General features: G+C 36.0%; 1 pseudogene; it reads left to right on the top strand.

Annotated features, from left to right (window-relative positions):
• The first annotated feature begins 208 nt into the window (after positions 1 to 208).
• Positions 209 to 399, top strand: LOC123829904 (annotated as a pseudogene).
• Positions 400 to 22,998: the final 22,599 nt, after the last annotated feature.

The raw sequence follows: 22,998 nt of genomic DNA, 5'->3' as shown, positions 1-22,998 counted from the left end.
TTAAGACATCTGTTAACTTGAATGGAAAAATGACATTTTTCTTTTCATGAACCTCTAAAAAAGTGTATAGCATTCCCACCATGGCCTGCTACGCATGACCCTGGCGTACCCCACGCCCACTTCCACTGGGTGCACTTCACTCCACCTGTGCATTATCTGTCCCCAATAACTGTGGCAGCTGGCCACGCCAGTGCCTCTTCTTCGGCCCATGGTCCACGGGCTCCGGGACTCCACCCCCTCCAGTGTGGGTCTGGGCCAAGGTCCTGCAAAATCAGGTAAAGATGTAACAGGAGAATTGATAACAGAAGATGACAAGAGAAGAAACTACAGAGTGTATGTTCGTGTCTCATCTCAAGCTGTCAATATGGTTTGCAAACAAAAAGTGTTCGAAAAAATTAGAAATGTATCTGATAAGGGGTAACAGCCAACATTTATGAAGAACTTATAAAATTCAACACCAAAAAAACCAAACAATCCAATTTAAAAAATGGGCAAAGGACCTGAAGAGACACTTCTCCAAAGAGGACACACAGTTGGCAAATGGACATATGAAAAATGTTCAACATCCCTAATTATCAAAGAAATGCAAATTAAAACCACAATGAGATACCACCTCGCACCCATCAGAATGGCCATCATAAAAAAATCAACAAACAACAAGTGCTGGCAAGGATGTGGAGAAAGGAGAACCCTAGTGCACTGTTGGTGGAAATGCAGACTGGTGCAGCCACTGTGGAAAGCAGTGTGGAGATACTTCAAAAAATTAAAAATGGAACTGCCCTATGACCCAATGATTCTACTTCTGGGAATATATTTGAAGAAACTCAAAACACTAATTCAAAACAATATGTACACCTCTATGTTCACTGTAGCATTATTTACAATAGGCAAGATATGGAAGCAGTCCCAGCACCCATCAGTAGATGAGTGGATAAAACAGCTGCGGCACATTGACACAATGGAATACTACACAGCAGTAAATATAGGAGGAAATCTTACCGTTTGTGACAGCATGGCTGGAGCTGGAGAACATTCTGCTAAGTGAAATAAGCCAGTCAGACAAAGACAAACACCATATGACTTCATTCACATGTGGAATCTAATGAACAAAATAAGCTAATGAACAGAATAGAGATAGACTCACAGATACAGAGAACAGACTGACAGCTCTCAGAGTGGAGGGGGTTTGGGGGCAAGGTAAAAACGTGAAGGGATTAAGTCCCCCAAAACCTCTCAGAGGCAGACAACAGTATGGCGATTACCAGAGGGGAAGGGGGATGGGGGAGTAGAAGAAGGTAAAAGGGGGATAAATGGTGATGGAAGGAGACTTGACTTGCGGTGGTGAACACATGATACAATATAGAGATGATGTATTATAGAACTGTACCTCTGAAACCTATATACTTTTTAAAAATATATGTATTTTTTGAGAAAGGGGAAAGGACAGAAAAAGAGAGGGAGAGACACATCGGTGTGAGACAGAAACATCAATCGGTTGGCTCTAATATGGACTCTGACCAGAGACGGAACCCATACCCAGGCATGTGCCCTGACCTGGGAATCGAACCAGCAACCTTTCACTTTGCAGGATGATGCCCAACCAACTGAGCCACACCCATCAGGCTGAAACCTATATGATTTTATTAACCAATGATACTTCATTGTTTATCAAGATTGAGAAAGTGTTTTGCTCCATGGCACGTTGCAATGTGCACAGACATTTCCTAGGAAATTCTCAAGTCTCAACTGCCCCACCAACTTCACCAAAATTTGTAAGTATATAGTTAAACCATGGGTGCATAATGTGAAAGATGTGGTAGTAGAAAGGAATCATTAAACAATGCACTTGTGTATAGAACTTTCTCAGTCCATGTATGAAAGACAAGCTGACAAACTGTTCTCCAGCCAGCCTGCTCTGCTCTGACAGCATTTTCAACGTGGCCATTCAACACAGTTCCTGAAGATGATGTATTTTTACTGATACTTTTTTGATAGTTTTTATATAATGAACTCCTTATTCTATTTTTAACTTAAGATAACAATGCACTATAAATGAATTACCTAAAGTAATACATTTGTCTCTTATCTTTCACTATTTCTACTTCCCATTTCTACAATTTTTAGCTGTAAAATTGTCTGATTCATACTGTTCCATCTTTCCCTTTTTTATTATTTGATTTTCAGCTTTATTTAAATGTCAGAGATTGCTCTTTACTTCAATGACTCTGGTTCTATTTTGCTCACTTATTTGTTTTGTTGATTAGGTTCTACTTATAGGTGAAATCATATGGTATTTGTCTTTCACCTCCTGGCTTCTTTCACTTAGCAGAATGCTCTCCAGTTTCATCCATGCTGTCGCCAAGGGTTGGTGTTCCTTCTTTCTTTCTCCTGCATAGTATCCCATCATGTAAATGTACCACAGTTTTTTGATCCAGCCTAAAATAGAAGTTAATCATAAATTAACTTTGAAAAAAATCAAAATAAATGTCAGAGATTTCCCTTTAATAGGAATGATATGACCTTGCAATACTTAAAAATAAACCACTGAAACTGCCATGCTATACATACATTTGGATCAATTTCCTATTTTCTTGAGTCCAAAGCTCTGTAACTACAAACACTTCATAACCATGGAGTCTCCCATTCTACCTTTGAGTGATTACAGCATCTCACCATGTTAATTCTCCCCTTTTTCTAGGACATGTGGCTGATGGTTAGTGGGATAGTTGGAGAATTTTTAATTTGATAATGGCCATATTTACCCAGTTAGTATTGCTATGTAAATTACTCAATTTATCAGTATATTTCAATAATTAAAACAGTTTTATCCTTCTTTTAAACAACTGTGGCATTATTTTTATTTATGTGTGTAGGCTAAAAGAAGTAGTAGCATTGGCAATACCTGTGAGTCTGTCATGAATACAAATCAAAAGTTTTTTTCTGATTGTTTTATAGATGTTGAATGTATCTCAAATATTTTTATATTACTTTGAAATTATGATTGTTATTAAGCCCACCACTATATCATGTTATTTCATGTGTTAGTAAGAAAGTATGTGTATATCACAGCTTTTATATCACAGCTTTTATAATATTTAGAAAACTAATTATCAGTACAACTGGTTTCTGTTGTAATCTTAAATATCTTATTTTTGTATTTAAAAGTATCACCATGCCCAGGCTGGCGTAGCTCAGTGGATTGAGTGCGGGCTGCGAACCAAAGTGTCGCAGGTTCGATTCCCAGTCAGGGTACATGCCTGGGTTGCAGGCCATGACCCCCAGCAACCGCACACTGATGTTTCTCTCTCTCTCTATCTCCCTCCCTTCCCTCTCTAAAAAAATAAATAAAATCTTTTTTAAAAAAAAGTATCACCACTTGTCAAAGGCCTTAAGCTGTTATGGCTTTCAGCCTCACCAGGTGTCAAAGGGGTTCATGCTAGAACCCTTGCCCTAGATGATGGGAGAATATATGTGGTCTGTCCAGAAAAAGTCCAGCCACCATTAATATACTGAGAATGGTTTGTGTAACATCCATGTAACCTGGCAGCCAAGGAGAGTGGACTGGAATGCACATGCATGAACAATGATGGCTTCACTGTACTAGTCAGTGACAGTGGTACACACCATTGAGTGAGCATGTGTACTGTGTTGCCACTGCACTCAAAATGACTGAGTATAGCAACGACTCTGCATCAAATTTTGCATTAAGCTTGAACATTCCTCCATGGAATCTATTTGGATGATTCAGAAGGTCAAAACTATGGACAACTGGTGATTGGTAGCTTCATCACAACAACGCACCTGCTCATGCATCACTTCTCATACAGAATTTTTTGGCAAAACATCAAATCACCGAGGTGACTCAGCTCCCCTACAGCCAAGATTTGGTGCCCTGTAACTTCTGGCTTTTCCCGAAACTAAAATCACCTTTGAAAGGGAAGAGATTTCAGACCATCAATGAGATTGAGAAAAATACGACAGGGCAGCTGATGGCAATTGGGAGAACTGAGTGTGGTCCCAAGGTGCCTACTTTGAAGGGGGTTGAGGCGTCATTGTCCTATGTACAATGTTTCTTGAATCTTGTACCTTCTTCAGTAAATATCTCTATTTTTCATTTTACATGGCTGGATACCTTCTGGACTGACCTCATACATATTGAATAATATCTTTGTCTCCCAGACTGACAACCTGAGCTTATATCACAGATCTATGGCTTAACATTGATGCCTTGTAGGGTAAGTTACTTATCCTCTGTTTACTTTTCTGTAAAGTAGAAATAATAATTGCTCTTTTGTGTTCTTACTGTGAGGATTAAATAAAAGAATAATTATAAAATACTTAGCACAATGCCTGACATTTGTTAAACTTTTAATGACTGTTGGGTATTATTAGTGAGAGCTCGGGACAGATACAAGATTATTTTGACAAATAAAAACTGTGAGATACAAAGGGATTTAAAAAGATTTTTAGAACAGCAACTGGAACTCGCATATATTACTAATGGAAATGTAAAATGGTTGAAACCATTTTGAAAATCAGTTTGGCAGTTTCTTAAAAGGTAAACATAATAAGAGCCACACACCCTTTCCAGCCTGAGAGAAATTAAAGCATATGCCTATCAAAAATTTTTATATATGAATATTCATAGAAGTTATATTTATAATGGCACCACCCTGGAAACAATTCACGTGTTTATCATTATTCGAATGGCTGAACAAACTGTTCTGTACCTATATGATAGAATACTACTTTGCTGTGGGAAGGACTGGACTATTGCAGATGCAACGGCATGAATAAAGTGCAAAATATCTGTGCTAATTGAAAGAAGCCAAACCAAAAGACTATATACTGTATGATTTCACTCATACAAATCTAGAAAATGCAAAATGATCTTTAGTGACTGTAAGCAGAATAATGACTGCCTAGGGAAAGTAGAATGAGAAACAGGGAGGAGGGTTAGAAAGAGTCATGAGGAAACTTTTGAGAAGTGGGTATGTCCACTGTCTTAACTGTGGTGATGATTTCATAGAGGATGTTTGGATGGGTGAATACAGAGATAGCAGAACATATCATGTTTTACATTTTATTTTTTTTATTTTTATTTTTTTTAAGATTTTATTTATTTATTTTTAGAGAGGGAAGGGAGGGAGGGAGGGGGAGAGAGAGAGGTGGGGAGAGAGAGAGAGAGAGAGAGAGAGAGAGAGAGGGAGAGAGAGGGAGAGGGAGAGAGGGAGAGGGAGAGAGAGAGAGAAAGAGAGACATCAATGTGCGGTTGCTGGGGGTTCTGGCCTGCAACCCAGGAATGTACCCTGGCTGGGAATCGAACCTGGGACACTTTGGTTCCCAGCCCGCGCTCAATCCACTGAGCTACGCCAGCCAGGGCTATGTTTTACATTTTAGATACATATTGTCTGTTATATATTACTTCTATCTGAATAACACTTTTTAAAAACTCCTTTTTACCAGAACTTAGGTCAATCATATCAAGTTCATTAAAAAATTAAAGTAACACACTATCACTCCTTTAAAAAAGATAATGTGCCCTGGCTTGCATAGCTCAGTGGATTGAGCGTGGGCTGTGAACCAAAGTGTCGGAGGTTCGATTCCCAGTCAGGGTACATCCCTGGGTTGCAGGCCATGACTCCCAGCAACCGCACATTGATGTCTCTCTCTCTATCTCCCTCCCTTCTCTCTCTAAAAATAAATAAATAAAATCTAAAAAAAGATAATGTACAAAACTTCATAATACAAAATGCATGCTCTAAATAAATTGATCAACTGCATATAATAACCGTGAGCCTCCCAAGAAAATAGTTTTTGTTAACATCTGCTATTTTTACCTTCTCATGTTATCACTGAACAGCCTGGAAACTGATTTTTGTCCAATTCCAGACAAAACTTTTGGCCTATAAAACATATATAATTTTGTTTATTTATTGTGAGCATATAAGCCAGTAAGATACAGAAACTATTAGGCTGGTTACAAATGATCATCCGCATAAAATCAGAGGCATTGATCAATATTACTTGTCGCCGTATAATTACCCATTACAGACACCTTGGAACAAGCTTCCTTTGTTAAGCAATGATAAAATATTAAAGGATTTGATTTTATAAGTTACCCTCATTTCACAGCAAAAAATATCATATCAAACTCAGTGAACATTATGAGGGAAAGATGGTTGAGTAAGAGTCAAATTGAATTCATGTGACATTAAGACTGAAAATATTAACACATATCCCTGCAATAAAATGTTCTCACGTGCTATATTAAAACCGTTGAGGTGGTTTAAAAAATTAGCCAGATCACTAAACTTTTACAAATTATTACCTCAGTGAAGTTATAGGTGAATCAATAAAGGGCAGAAAGTCTTGCTTCATTATTTGACTCGCCCCAGTCTAGATCAAAAGATATTAAGATGTTCCGTATATACACCCATTCACACCCACACACTCCCACAGACACACACATCAGATCACGGCACTGTCTCAGATCTCTCCACTGGCTTCCCATCATCTTTAGAACAAAAACCCTTATTATAGCCTGTAAGAAACTTTGTGACATACCCCTGATACTACTTTCTATACTCTTCTTCCATACTACCTACCTCCCGTATTTTTTAAAATTTTCTCCAATCATATTGACTGGCCTTATTTCTCTCCAAACATTCCAAGCGAATTCCCACCCTGGGGCCCTTTATTTTTATTTTCTTTTTTTTAAAGATTTAATTTATTTATTTTTAGAGAGGGAAGGGGGAGAGAGAGAGAGAGAGAGAGAAACATCAATGTGCGGTTGCTGGGGGCTGTGGCCTGCAACCCAGGCATGTGCCCTGACTGGGAATCGAACCTGCGATGCTTTGGTTCACAGCCCACGCTCAATCCACTGAGCTATGCCAGCCAGGGCTATTTTTATTTTCATTTAAAAGAATATTTATTGAATTTATTGGGGTGATACTGGTTGATAAAACTATGTAAGTTTTGCCCTGTTTGGGTGGCTCAGTTGGTTGGAGCATCCTCCCATTCACCAAAAGGATGAGGGTGTGGTTCCTAGTCAGGGCACACTATCTAGGCTGCAGGTTTGATCCCCTGTTGGGGTGGGTACAGAAGGCAACTGATCGATGTTTCTCCCTCACATCGATGTTTCTCTTTCTCTCTTCAATAAAAACATGTTCTGGAGTGAGGATTAAATATTGTTAAAATTATGTAGGTTTCAGGCATACAATTCTATGATACATCACATGTATATTGTATTGTGTGTTCACCACCCCAAATCATGTCCTCCCATCATGATTTGTCCCCTCTTTACCCTCTTTTATTTCCCCCCATTGATCTTTCCTTTGTTAATCCCCACATGTTGTCTGTATCTATGAGGTTTTATTTTTTTCTTAATCCATTCACCGTTTTCACCCAGCTCTCCAAACCCCCTACCCTCTGACAGCATTTCTCTGATGAGTGATGTTGAGCATCTTTTCATTTGTCTATTGGCCATCTGTGTGTCCTTTTTGAAGCAGTGTCTATTCAGGTTCGTTGCCCATTTTTAATTGGATTGTTGTGGGGTTTTTTGGTGTCGCTTTGTACAAATGCTTTATGAATACTGGATGGTAATCCTGTGTATCATGACAAATATGTTCTCCCATTCAGTAGGCTGCTTTTTCATTTTGTTTTTCATTTCCTTTGCTGTGCAAAAACTTTTGGGTTTCATGTAGTCTCATCTGTTTAATTTTCCTTTGGTTGTCTTGCCTGAGGAGATATATCAGGAAAAAAATATTGCTATAAGAAATGTCCAGGATTTTAAGGACTGTATTTTATTTTTACAATTTTTATTCAATTTATTGGTGTGACACTGTTAATAAAATTATATAGCTTTCGGGCACACAATCCTACATTACATCATCTGTATCTCACATTGTGTGTTTATCATCCAATGTTTTCTTCTAGGATTATTATGGTTTCAAGTATAACATTTAGGTCTTTAATCCACTTTGAGTTTGTATCTGTGTATAAGAAGGTGGTCTAGTTTCTTTTTTCCCCTACACCATTTATTGAAAAGACTGTGTTTACCCCATTTTATGTTCTTTCCTCCACTGTCAAATATTAATTGACCATAAAGGTGTGGGTTTATTTCTGGGCTCTATTCTGTTATCTTGAAATATGTGTCTGCTTTTATGCTAGTACCCTGCTGTTTTCATTACTATAGCCTTGTAGTATAGTTTGATATCACGGAGCATGATTCCTTCATCTTTGTTCTCTTATTTTTCAAGATTCTTGTGACTATTTGGGGTCTTTTGTGGCTACAAAGATTTTTGAAATGTTTGTTCTAGCTCTGAAAAATATGCCTTGATATCCTGGTAGGAATTGCATTAAATCTATAGATTTCTTTATATAGTATGGAAGTTTCAATGATATTAATTTTTATCCATGAACACAATATAGGCTCCACCTTTTTGTATCTTCTTCAATTTCTTTTTTTAGTGTATTACAATTTTCTGAGTACAGATTTTTTACATCCTTGGTTAAATTTATTCCTAGGTATTTTATTTTTTTGTAAATATGATTGTTTTCTTAGTTTCCTTTTCTGATAGTTCATTATTGCTATATGAAAATGTAAATGATTTCCAGATATTTATTTGGTATTCTGATACTTCACTGAAATCATCTATCAGCTCTAGTTTTTTGGTGGGTTCTCTACATACAGCATCATGTCATCAGCAAATAATGACATTTTTATTTCTTTCTTTCTAATTGGGATGCCTTCTGTTTCTTCTTCTTGTCTGATTGCTATGGCTAGTATTTCCAAAACTTTTTTGAATAAGAGTAATGAAAGCAGACATCCCAGTCTTGTCCTCAATCTTGAGGAAAACATTTTGAGTATGATGGTGGCTGTGGGTTTGTCATATGTGGCCTTTATTATGTTGAGGTATGTTCCCTCTATTCCCACTTAGCTGAGAGATTTTTTAACATAAATGGTGTTGAATTTTATCAAGTGCTTTTTCTGCATCTATTGATATGGTCATGTGATTTTTAGCCTTCATTTTGTTCACGTGGTGTATCATGTTTATTGATATGTGTATACTGTACCAACCTTGCATCCCTGGATAAATCCCACTTGGTCATGGTGTATGATTTTTTTAATTTATTGCTGGATCCAGTTTGCTATTTTGTTGAAGATATTACCATCGGTGTTCATCATGTATATTACCCTATAATTATCTTTCTTTGTAGTATCTTTATCTGGTTTTGTAATTCAGATGATGCTGGCCTCATAAAACGAAGTTGGGATTCTTGCCTCCCCTTGAAATTTTTGTAAGAGTTTGAGAAGACAGGCATTAGTTCTTTGAATGTTTGGTAAATTCACCTGTGAAGCATGTGGTCATAGACATTCGTTGGGAGTTTTTTTTAGTACTTCTGCAATTTCATTTTGTAATTGGTCTATTTAGGTTTTCTGCTTTTTCCTGATTAAGATTTAATTGGTCTTTTCTGATTTTCTGACTCTTATTGATTCAATTTTGGAAGACTGTATGTATCTAGGAATTTATCTATTTAATCCAAATGGTCCAATTTGTTGGCATATGGTTGTTTGTAATATTTTCTTACAATCCTTTGCAATTCTCTAGTATCAGTTTTTACTTCTCCTCTTTCATTTCTGATTTAATTTATTTGGGTCCTCTCACCATTTTTTTCTTGATGAGTCTGGTTAGAAGTTTGTCAATCTTGTTTATCTTTTCAAAGAACCACCTCTTGGTTTCACTGATATTTTGTATTGTGTTTTAGACTCCATTTCCTTTATTTCTGCTCTGGTCTTTACTATTTCCTTTCTACTACTAGCTTTGGACTTTGTTTATTGTTCTTTTTCTAGTTCCTTTAAGTGTAAAGTTAGATTGTTTATTTGAGATTTTTCTTGTTTCTTGGAGTACACTTGTAAGGCTATAAATTTCCTTCTTAGAACTGCCTTCACTGCATCCCATAGACTTTTGGGTTTTTGGGTTCACATTTACTTTTCTTTCAAGGTAGCTTTTGATTTTTTTCCTTGATCATTGTTAACCCATTCATTGTTTAGTAACATGTTATTTATTCTCCATGTCTTTATATAATTTTCAGTTTTGTTTTCTTGTGATTGATTTCTAGATACCTACATACCATTATAATCAGAGAAGATGCTTGATATAATTTCAATCTTCTTAAAATTTTCAGACTTGTTTTATGTCCTAATATGTGGTCTATAGTAGTAAATATTCCATGTGCACTTGAAAAGAATGTGTATTTTGCTGCTTGGGAGTAAAATGCTCAGAAGATATCAAACAAATCCATCTGATCTAATGTGACATTTAAGGCCCCTGTTTCCTTGCTGATTCTGTGTCTGGAGGATCTCTTCATAGATGTTAATAGGGTTTAACAATCTCCTTCTCTAACTGTGTGACTGTCAATCTCTCTCTTTATGTCCACCGTTATTTCTTTTATTTATTTAGGTGCTCCTGTGTTGGCTGCATAAAATTTACAAAGGTTATATCCTTTTGTGGGATTGTTCCCTTTTTCAATATATAGCATCCTACTTTATTTCTTCTTGTGCCCTTTGTTTTAAAGTCTATTTTGTCAGATATAATATTGCTATCACACTTTTTATTCCCTTTCCATTTCCATGCAATATCTATTTCTATCTCTTTATTTTTAGTCTCTGTGTTATCTTTTGTTCTGAGGTGGGTCTCTTGTAGATGCTTATATATGGGTCTTGTTTTCTTATACATTCAGCTACCCTATGACTTTTTATTGGGACATTTAAGCCATTTACCTTTATAGCAATTATTAATAGGTATGTATTTATCGACATTTTATTCTTTATATCTATGTTCATAAGTTGTTTTTCATCACCATCATCTTCTTATACTTAAAGAACACCCTTTAACATTTCTTGAAATACTGGTTTGGTGGTAATGAAATATTTTAGCTTTTTCTTGTCCGGGAAGCTTTTTATTTCACCTTCAATTTTAAATGATAGCCATGCTGGGTAAAGTAGTCTTAGTTGTAGGTCCTTGCTGTTCATCATTTTAAATATTTCATGCCAATTCATTCTGGCCTGAAATGTTTCTGTTGAGAAATCAGCTAACAGTCTTTTAGGAGTCCCCTTGTAGTTAATTAATTGTTTTTATCTTGCTTCTTTTAAGAACCTCTCTTTGTCTTTACATTTTGCCTTATTAATTATTATGTTTCTTGGTGTGAACCTCTTAGGGTTCATCTTGTTTGGGACTCTTCATGCTTTCTGGACTTATACATATTTTTCCTTCACCAGGGTAGGGAATATTCTAGCCATTATTTTCCCCAATAGGTTATCAATGCACCCCCCTCTCTGTTTCTGTTACTCCTATCATGCAGATGGTATTACACTTCATGGGATCCCAAAGGTCTCTTAGACTATACTCATTTTAAAAAAAAATCTTTTTTAATTTTGCTGTTCTGAATGAGTACCTTGGGACATTTTAATTAGCTAATAGTTCTTATCAGTTACACCCTTCCACAGATGTTTCAGGGCTCATTCCTCTTCATCCAGGCCTCTGCTCAAATGTGACCACAACAGAAAGACCCTTCAGGACTTCTCTCTGTAAAATAACATTTCCCTGACTTTAATCCTTATTTCTTTACCTTGCTTTTTTTTAATAGTACTTATATCACCACCTGACATCCAATTCATGCAATTACTAATTTTAATACTTTATTCAAAAACTAATTACCTACACTAGACACTTTTTTAGATGCCAGAAACATTACTATCCTCATAGTTAGTAGTTTTTGACAAAGATTGATATTGAAAAAATAATCAAAAGTGTGATTTAAAACAAGTGTGACAAGAACTAGAGGCATAAATGCAACATTTTAAGAAATATGATTGAGGGTCTAATCTTATCAGAGAAAATTCTCTTTAAACATGTGACTAAAGGGTAAATAGTAATTATATGTGTCAAGGGATAAAGGAGGAGAGTACTATAGGCAGAGAGAATAAGGCAGAAAAATTATTCAAATACTGGAAAGTCCATGAATGGAGTACAGTGAATAAAAGGGAGAGTGAAACATGATGAGAGTCTTAAGTCACTCAGGGTTTAGATCACATGGGCTTCTTCAACAGCCATGTTAAAGATCCTGTAATTTTCCTAAGGACATTGAAAGCCATTGAAAGCTATTAACTAAATGAGTTACATGACCAGATTGCATGTCAAATGTATATAAACCTCAATGCACTCAAAGAATAGATTTAAAAGAATATATTGAAATGATAATTCTAGAAATATGGATACTAGTTAAGAGGTAATTTCAGTATATTAGGAAATACAATTTGAATAGATAGCTAGCTAGAAAGAGAACTTCCAAACATATTTAACAGGGGGAATGTGGTGGCTGGTATGAGGAGTAAACATTTATTTCCCCATATTCAACTTCAGCAACTGAGTGAATGGTGACAATATTTTATAGAATAGCCAGGTTGGAAAGGGGATGATCCCTTAGGTTTTGTTTCCATTGAGTTTGAGACACTTGTGAGACAGTCATGCAAATACATCAAGGAGGACACAGATATTAGGGTCTGAATTTAAGAATACATAAACATTTTAGATTTGCCAGCATTTGATAGTCAATGAAGCCATACATTTGAACAATCTTGGAGATGGAATAGGTTGTGAAGAGAGACAACAGCTTAGGAGGGCACATGAGAAACTAACTAAATGAGACTATCAGGATATGGACAAGGAATATCCAAAGGGAAAAATACACAAAGAACTAATAGAGTGTGGCATTCTGAAAGTGTACAGGGAATAAAACAAAGGAGAAATTGTTAAGTGTGTTCAATATCATTGTGTCATGCACTAAAACGATGACTAAAAAGATCCGGGTTTAGCAACATAAAGATCATAGCTGAATGTGAATAATTTCAGGGAAGGCAAGTTAGAATTGGTTGAAGAGTAAATGGATTAATATAGGACAAGAGCTAAAGGATGCTTTGCAGGCAAGATACATGTTTTTCTAATTTATGGTAAAATTTAACTTTTCCTGAAAATATACAAAGCCTAATTGTTATATCAAACATACCTAACCTTCAATCTAGACAATTTTTGAAACTTTAGTTAGCACAATGCCAAAGACAGCTGACCATCTGGTATGGATATATTTTTTTTTCTCACCCAATTTATTACTGTTATTCCCCCCACTTCCCACATTCCCTTGCTCCCAGTCTTGTTGGAACTACAGTATTCCAGCCTCTTTATCAACATGGTGTACCAGTCACTGAAAGAGATGCATTTAAATATCCGATATGATCATTGATTTCTCCCTCTCCGTGTAGTTGCCAATTTTGCTTTGCTCATTTGGGAGGTAATTAGGTATAATCAAATTTCATATTTCTATATATTCTTTTTGATCTGACCCATTTGAACATTATAAAATTTCCTTTCTCTTTCAGAACACGTTTTGGCTGAGAGCCTCCTTTATCTGATATTAATATAGCCATATCAAAATTATTTTGGTTCATGGTTGCATGCATCTTTCAACCTACCTGTGTCATTACAATTAGTGGTTTTCTTCTGAACACACAGCTATGTTATTCCTTGGTATGATATTTTTTATCATTCAATCAATGTTTAACATGTAGTCTACCATCCTGTTATTTTCTCTGTCCTATTTTTTCCCTTTATTTCTCCACTCCACCTTTTTTTGCTATTATTAATTATTGTACTTCTACATATGGTAGATGCCACACAATGCATTGTTAATATTGTTGCTTTAAACATTCAGTTGTATTATATTTAGCCATTTTTACCATTATGTGAGAAATTTGTTCATTCTTGCATGTCTGTTTTTTTCTATCTACAATAATTTTTCCTCAGCCTCTAGAATGCCTTTTTTTAAACTTTAATTATTTGCATTTTTTTCTTAAAGTGGGTTTTATTTATTTATTTATGATTTTATGATTTTATTTATTTATTTTTAGAGAGGGAAGGGAGGGAGAAAGAGAGAGAGAGAGCAACATCAATGTGCGGTTGCTGGGGGCCATAGCCTGCAACCCAGGCATGTGCCCTGACTGGGAATCAAACTTGCGATGGTTTGGTTCACAGCCTGTGCTCAATCCACTGAGCTATGCCAGCCAGGGCTGCAGAATGCCCTTTAGACTTTATGCTGATGTAGAACAACTGGTGATAATTATCTCAGCTTTTGGGTGACTGAGAATATCTTCATCTTGCCTTCACTCTTTTTATAATTTTCTGTTTTACATTATAGCAGATACCCGTCTCGTTGTAAGAAATTATACAAACGATCCTGCACACTTTCCACCCAGCCTTCCCCAATGGTAACGCCAGCCATACCTATAGTACAATGCAACAGACAGGAAATTGACAGCATCTGAAGACGATATTATTCAGATTTTACCAGTTTTACATGCATTCATCACGCCCCATCCCTCTTTCTCTCCTTTCCCCTCTACCTCTGTGTGAGTGTTTTGTTCAGGGAAATTGTATCACGTGAGTATTTCATGTGACCACCACCACAGTCAAGAATCACAACAGTTCCATCACAGAAATCCCTCTTGCCACCCTTTTATTGCTGGAGCCACCTCTCTCCTTGTTTCTGAAGTTAGAAAAAGAAGAGAATATAAACCCAAAGAAAGGAAAAGGAAGAAATACTAAATATATGTGCAGAAAGAAATGATAATTAAAACCTGAAAACCAAAGAGTCAATAATCAATGTAACAAAAAGATTAGTCTTTGGAAAAAGAACAAGTAAATACATTAATGTCTAGCAATAGTAACAAAGATAAAATAAGAGAAAACAGAAAGCATCCAAAAATGAGAATGGAACACATGTCACTATAGATATTAAAGCCATTAAAATTGTATTAAGAGAACACTTAGAACAATATTATGCTAATAAATTCTAGAACTTAACATAAATGGAACAATTTCTTGAAAACCAGAAGTTACCAAAACTCAACCAAGATGAAAAAGACAACATAAATAGTCCTGTGGACATTGAAGAAATCAAATGCATAATTAAAAGCTATAGGAAAAGGAATCTCCAGGCCCAGAGGGTTTCACTGGAGAAATCTATCACATATTTAAAGAATTAACACCGATTTTACACACTTTTTTAAAGAAAATACAACAGAAATTATTCCTCAACCCATTTTTTAGGCTAATATTACCTTGACATCCCCAAGTAGAAAAAGACAAGAATAAAATAAAAACTACACACCTATATTCCCTCATGAATATAGGTAGGTGTGAGAATTCTTAAGAAAATGTAGCAAATAGTATTCAGTAATGCATAAGAAAGAATTATATACTGTTATCATTGAAATAATTATACATTCACAAGAAGCTACAAACCTGAACTCAGAGACGTTCCCTCTACCCATTACCCAGTTTCCTCTAAGCATTACTTAGGGGAATTTTGTCACATGTTGTGGCTTTATGTAACCACCTCTACAATCCAGATACCAAATTTTCATGATCACAAAAATGTTCTCCTCACTATCCCTTTGTAGCCACCCCCACTTTGTCTCCACAAAATCCCTACTCTCTGGCAGTTTTTTTCCATCTTCATAATTTTGTAACTTCCACTGTGCTGTATAAATGGAATAATAGAATGTGCAACTGTTTTAGACTGGCTTTTTCTTCTTCCACTTAGCATGATGAGCTAGATCCATCCAAGTTGTACTGATCAATAGTTTATTAATTTTGATCACTCAGTAGTACTCTATGGTATTCACATACATGGTTTAACAGTTCATGTATTGTAGCATGTTCTGGTTGTGTTCAGTTCTGGGCTATTACAAAGAAACTGGTATTGACGATCACATACAGTATTTTTCTGTGGACATGTAAGTCCATTTCTCTGAGTTATCTGCCCAAAAGTGCCACTGCTGGATTATAGAGTATTTGCATATATTTTTCTTTTTGAAGAAGTATTTTCCAAGGTGGTTATATCACTTTATATTTCCATCAGCAATATATGAGAGATACCGTTACTCTGCATCTTCTGTCAGCATTTGGTACTGTCATTAAAAAAATTACTGGTAGCTCTTCTGATAAGTGTGTAGTGATATCTCACTGGAGTCTTATTCTGCATTTTCCCTGATGGTTGGTGATGCTGAACACCTTTTCATGAGTTTTTCACCATCCGTATAACCTCTTCGGTGAAACGTCACTTACTGACTTTTGCCCGCTTTTAAATTGGATTCTTTGTTTTTCCTGTTGAGAAATTTCTAGCAAACAGGTGTTTATTTTTTAATCAGATATGTGGTTTGAGTATATTCATTCCAAGTCTGAAGTTTGTGTTTTCATCTTCATAACTGAGTCTTTTACAGGGCAAGTTTTATATTTGATGAAGTCAAATTTATCAATATTTTAAATTTATAAATCATATTTCCATGGTATGATAAAGAACTCTTGAACAGGTCCAAGGCTGCAAAGACTTTCTCCTATGTTTTATTCTGCAACTTTTCTAGTTTTATATTTTACATTTAAATATATGATTCATTTTGAAGTAATTGTTTAATAAAGTATGAAAATATGAAATTTACCTCTTTCTTTTTTCTTTCTTTCTCTTCTTCTCTCCTTTCCTTCTCTCCCTCCCACCCTCCTTCTCTCCCCCCTCATCTTCCTTCTTCCTTTCTTTCCTCCTACCTTCTGTCCTCTGGATAGCCAACAGCTCTAGCACCATTTGTTGAAAAGACTATCCTGTTCCATTGAACTGCTTTCACAATTTTGTCAGAATTCATTTGGCTGCACTTGAGTGGGTTTATTTTTTTTTCATTCTTCACTCTATCCTTCCACAAACACCAAACAATCTTGATTAACATCACTCTATAATAAATCTTCAAATCTGGTATAGTGATTCCTCTCACTTTATTCTTATTTCTCAAGACTGTTTTAAAAGTGAGTGTATGTCATATAAATTGTCAAAGCTCCAAGTGTAGAGCTCTGCATAGTATCCCCTCACCATCCTATTTCAGCACCTTTAGTGATCTTTTTGATATCAATAATTTGTGCGTTCTATTATTTGTCAGTCTTGCAAGAAGCTTGTTAGTTTTATTGATTTATTCATCTTGGAATCATTTTTATTTCATTGACTTCCTTTATTTTTAGTTTTAGTTTTCATTGTCTTCTGCTCTTACTTTTATATTTTCTTCCTTGTGCTTGGTTTGAGTTTATGTTGCTATTCTTTTCTCTCATTACTTGATGTAGGAGTTTAGACTATTGATTTGAGACTCTCTTTCCTGATGTATTGTTGGGAACTTCCCTGCCTGGTATCAGAAGCTGTAACCCCCGTCAAGGCTAAGGCTTAGGGAACGACCTTGGACCGTAAGCCAGCAAGGAGACAAAAGCTTATCTCCCTGGCACGAGAGCCACTTCTGCTCCTTTTACTTCACTTTGCCTGGCCCCCAATGCTTGGTCAGTTAGCCAATGACAGGTAAGATTCCCCAAGGGGGGAACGACCTAAGACATGCACGATCACGTGGGAGGCCCCCAAGGAAGGACTTGGGGGCTAGAGCAAAAGGGGGTGATGGACCCCTGCCCCTCGGCTTTGACAAAGCCTGAGTCCTCATTGTCTGCGAGAAAAATCTCCTAATCTCTTGGCTGCCTTACTTCCCTTGCTCCACCTAAGCCTGAAACAATGACAGAGGGTGGTGCAGCCCTGTTCTGGAAAGGGCAGGTTCTCCGGGTGATCAGGCCTAAGAAAGCACATGTAAAATCCTGTGAAAACTGCTTTGTTTAGAATGCTCTCAATCGAATGATAAGGGTCCAAAGGAAGAAGTAAGTTTGTTCCTTAAAGTTTTTTACAGCTCTTTGACCCTGACTCAAAATAGGCCCTCAGACTTCCTTGTTACTATTGTTTGATCCTTACTTCCTGGCAATGAGTAATGAGCTTTACCTGAATTCTTATGCAAATGAACCCAATAAAAAGCCTGCTCAGGCGGGAGAATGAGGCGCTCTCCCCTAGGGAGGTTGGATGAGGCACTCTCCATTAGAGAGAGTGGCCGTTTCGTCCCTATTTCCCCACAGGACCTAGTTATCTCTGTGTATGTTTTTCTCGTGTTTCGACGAGCTATCTGCAGTGTTCTGCGGTCACTGCCAGTTGGTAGCTGCGACAATGTATCTATTTAATACTATAAATTTTGGCTCCAGCACAGCTTTAGCTGAATCATAGAAAATTGTCAATTGTGTATTATCATTTACATTCAACTCAATGTATTTTTAAAAACTTCTCTTTAGACTTCTTTTTCTATTTATGGATTATTTGGAAGCCTATTGTTGGCTTCAAAGTTTTAGAGATTTCCCTGTTATCTTTCTGATATTGATATCTAGTTTGATTCCATTGCTGCGAGAGAACACATTGTGTATGATTTCAATTAAAAAATTCAGGTTTTATTTTTGTGTGTGTGGCTCAGGATATGGTCTGTCTTGGTATATGTTTTATGTGTACTTAAAAGGATTGTGTATTCTGTAGTTGTTTTGTGTTTTATAAACATTGAAGAGATCCTGTTGGTTAATGGTGTTGTTCAGTTCTCCTACATTCTTGGTAAGTAATTTGCTGTGTAGTGGTTCTGTCAATTACTGCAAGAAGTTTGAAGTCTGCAATATTATAGTTGATGTGTCTATTACTCTTTCTGGTTCTATCAGTTTTTTTTAAGATTTTATTTATTTATTTTTAGAGAGGGAAGGGAGAGAGATAGAGATAGAGATGAGAGAAAGAGAGAGAGAGACATCAATGTGCGGTTGCTGGGGGTCATGGCCTGCAACCCAGGCATGTACCCTGACTGGGAATTGAACCTGTGACACTTTGGTTCACAGCCTGCACTCAATCCACTGAGCTACGCCAGCCAGGGCTGGTTCTATAAGTTTTTACTTCACATATTTTACAGCTCTTTTGTTTAGTGCATACACATTTAAGATTGACATCCCTTTTTGGTGAACTGACCCCTTTTGTCATGATAAAAACCTCATATCTCTTTCTTGTTATTTTCTTTCTACTTAAGTCTGTTTCATCTGATGTTAATTTAGTCACTCCTTTCTTTTAATTAATGTATACAGGTATATCTTCTCCTATTGTTTTACTTTGACTTACCTATATCGTTAGAGTTTGAGTTCATCTAGATAGCATATTGGTGGATCACCTTTATTCACTTGGTCAATATTGGTATTGTAATCATTTTATTTATACCAAGTACATTTAAGGTGAATATTAATGTGTTATGGCTTAAGTCTGCCAATTTGTTATTTTTGTTTGTTTTCTCTGATTATGTTTGTTTCTCTTTCTTTGTTTTCCTTTGGGTTATCTGAATAATTTTTAAAATTCTAACTTTGTTTATTATAGTATTTTTACTACATTGCTCTAGTATAATGTACTCATTGGCTGTTATAGATAATACAATATACATACATAAGAAACTAATGAGAAGGCTAGTCTATTATCCTCATGTTTACCGACTCCAAATTTCTAAGCCTTTTGCTATCATTTCCTTTTTGTTTAGACAACTTTCTTCAGTCACTCCTTAAGATTAGCATTGCTAACAAATTATATTCATTTTCTTTCATCTGAGAATGTTTGCATGCCCCCTGAACTCCTTAAAGGATTTCTTCCTTGTCTTAGGAATATGGTCCACAATTGCTTCCATTTGAATTTTCACCTTTCAGGTCCTACTTATAATTGTTTGTATTTGCCGTATACTTAGTGCTACACAATTGTTAGTCGTATGAATTGACATTTTTTACCGCACCCATATAACCACTGCTTTAATCAAGGGTCTGACCATCTTTCCTCTCCACAAATTCTTTCTTCCTGGTTTGTCCAAATTAAGTGTTAAAATATGCATTCTTCAATTCCCCTGTAAATAAGTGGTGTTTGTGCATTAATTAAATAGGTATCTGTTGAACACTCATGATATACTTTGTCTGCAACTTAGAGGATTAGTTTTGAAGTTAAAAAAATCTTGTGCTTTTGATAATATTACACTGTAGACAAAAAGAATATAAAGAAACACATGGTAATGGACAGCAACATATACTTAAAGTCTAAGATCATGGGGACTCCCTTTCCTCACTTGAAAGGCCCTTTACATAGAAAATCTATTTTAAATTTCCACCTATACCTCTTATCACCAATTCTATGACAATACTATTTTAATGAAGAGGCTATTTTATTCAATTCAAAGTTAGTTTCTTAATATTATCAAACTATCCCCAAACCAATAAGACAAAGAAGATGTACGTTCTTTTGATTCCTAAGATTCATTTAGGACATAAAATATGAAGTGTCGATGCCACAAACAGCTAATAAATATGATAGGCCATGGGCTCACAGATTCCAGCACGTCATTTTTTGTTCCTTCTATCCAGTCATCTTTTTATCATCCTATTTCTCTGCCAATTCTCCTTATTCCTCTGAAGTGACTTTCCTTAATGGCTTTTCCTCTAATAATTATAAAAATAAAATATATAAAATAACTATTACTCTAGGTTGATGTGGGATATTGCCACATTTTTAAAGAACTTGATAATTGTCCTATGATTCTCCCCAAATTGTGCTCAGAGCGAATTTGATCACTCTCTCTCCTTATTTCTATATTTCTTACTTACTAGAAGAGAAAATAACCCTCCCTCCCCATCTGGAATTTCAACACTGGCCCAGTGATGGCTGTGACGTTTGCTCTATTACATTGAGTCCTATTTAACAGAACGCCAATGGTGATAACCTCCTTGGTTTATGTGGGCAGTGTAACATCAACTGCTATTCTACATGAGATGACATGTCAGGGTTCCAGAGTCAAGACTTCTCCCTCCCATGTATTCATCCTCACTTCTGCTTATCATTTTTTTTTACAGGCCATCACATTCTCTTTCCTTCCTGGTTCTATCACTACGCCCCTTTAGGCTAGTGTCTGTGTCTCTCGTTCCTCAAACTAGCTGAGGGTCCATTGATCTTCTCTAATGGTTCCAGGCTGAGAACTCTTATACTCTAACTCCAAACTGAAGTGACATTCTTTCCCTTAGTTCTTGTATCTGTGCCCTACAATGTAATAACTAATCTAAGCAATTATTTCCACTAATGGAATATGATTCTTGAGCCACACATAACAACACTCCCTGGTAACAGCAGCCAATGTATTTGGAAGCATTCTTCAAGAGATGAAATAATCACCCTTCTCTTCTCAAACCTAAGAAATGAGTCTGATGTTGAAAATTCAAATTCTGTAAAAAGAAATAATAATGTCATTGTAGACTAGGTACTTGTTACAAATGGGTCTTGTAAGTATCTCTCAAATCATACAATGCATATAACACCAATTCTGTCAATATTTTGGGTTGCCCTGCCAAAAAAAAAAGGCAACTCATTTTGACTAACAATCCTTTTCAAGCTTGAAACCTCTTAAGAAATCATCCAAAATTCCCTTGTAAATGTTGAATTGCTTTATGTCTCAAGGGTTTGCTTAGGTGCTAAATCTGAATAAAAATGCCACATTAAATGCATTTACTCTTTGCAAATGCTTGACGGAATTTTACTAATCATCACACTTTCCCTAATACACAACAACAATGTATTCATCTATTGTAGGTTCACAGGAAGCATTTGATATTGCTTGAGTTGAACCTGTATAATCAAGTGTTATCTGGGAACAAACAGCAGCTGGGTATCACACTCATATACGTCCGAGAGATGAAATCACAGACTTTTCTCCAATTTTCCAATATTTCAAAGAAACTCAAAATAACAACTTGAAAAGACATGTATATAATTTTGCAGAAGCGAACTTTCTTTCAGACTTTCTTGAAATTGTAAAGAGCCCTTTTGTGATAGAGATTGGCAATTCTGGTCAAAGATATAATAATAACCTTAAAGAAAGCAGCACATTTACCACTAGCCATGGATACTGTGCACTTAACAGTTACCTTACCTTTCATTTAATAGATATAATTTATAAATGGAAAAAATTGCCCTTATCTTCAGATTACTGGTAGAAATTACAGTTATTATGGACACATCATATAATTTTGACAATGAGGGAATTTCTCTTGCATATATTTGCAGGAAATATAGCAACTCTAAACTCTATTATTTCTCTTTCTGGTGCTATATAAAATTATAAAATGTCCAAATCCATTTTTTTTGGCAATCCACACCCGTTAGTTTATTGTAACTGGTTTCAGAGTTGTGCACTGGGTCATTTACCTGCAGACAATTTATTTTTGGGTTCACTGCTACTTTTGTTTGCCCATTCCCTGCTTCCTTTGAGCTGAGTTGCTAATGATTCATGAAAAGAAAAAGTAAAAATTCACAAGAAAAATAGGTTAATGCAATAACATTTGTGTTTTGTTCTAAACACTCAGAGGGATAGCCTGTACACTTATGATTTCTGAATTCTAAAGAAGCATATCACAAATGAAAGACATGTTTAATCCCTCTTCACAAATGATGCTTTTTCTTCACTCTTTCGGTTTTTAAATAATCAAAAGATAACACATATTGGAGAATAAGCTAAAAGAGAACAGCTAACCCTAAAACAAAATACATGAAAAAGATAATTGAAGGCAACAAATAAAAAAAAACAAGAAAAACAAACAAAAACACAGAGACACACACAGAATAATGATTACCAGAGGGCAGGTTGTGGGTATGTAAAAAAGGGTAAATGAGGTCAAATATATGGAGATGGAAGAAGACTTGACTTTGGATGCTGGGCACACAATGCAAAATACAGATGATGTATTATAGAATTGTACCCTTGTAACCAGATAACTTTATTAACCCATGTCACCCCAACAAATACAATAAAAATAAAGGGAAAATAGTTGAGGCAGGCCAAGGTAGATCTTGAGGTACCTTCAGGCTTTTGCTAACTTGTCTCAGAGCCCAAGGCTAGTAAAAGCCACACTTGGGGCACAGTGTGGTCCTTCCCATGCATACTCAGGCTAAGCAGAGGCAGCCAGAAACTGTGAATCACTTTGTAGATCGAAACAGGTT

This window comes from Phyllostomus hastatus, unplaced genomic scaffold (genome assembly GCF_019186645.2).
Source record: "Phyllostomus hastatus isolate PE091 unplaced genomic scaffold, TTU_PhHast_1.1 phas_scaffold_12, whole genome shotgun sequence".
NCBI lineage: Eukaryota > Metazoa > Chordata > Mammalia > Chiroptera > Phyllostomidae > Phyllostomus > Phyllostomus hastatus.
Note: the sequence above shows the minus strand (reverse complement) of the source record. Positions and strands in the feature narration are given on the sequence as shown.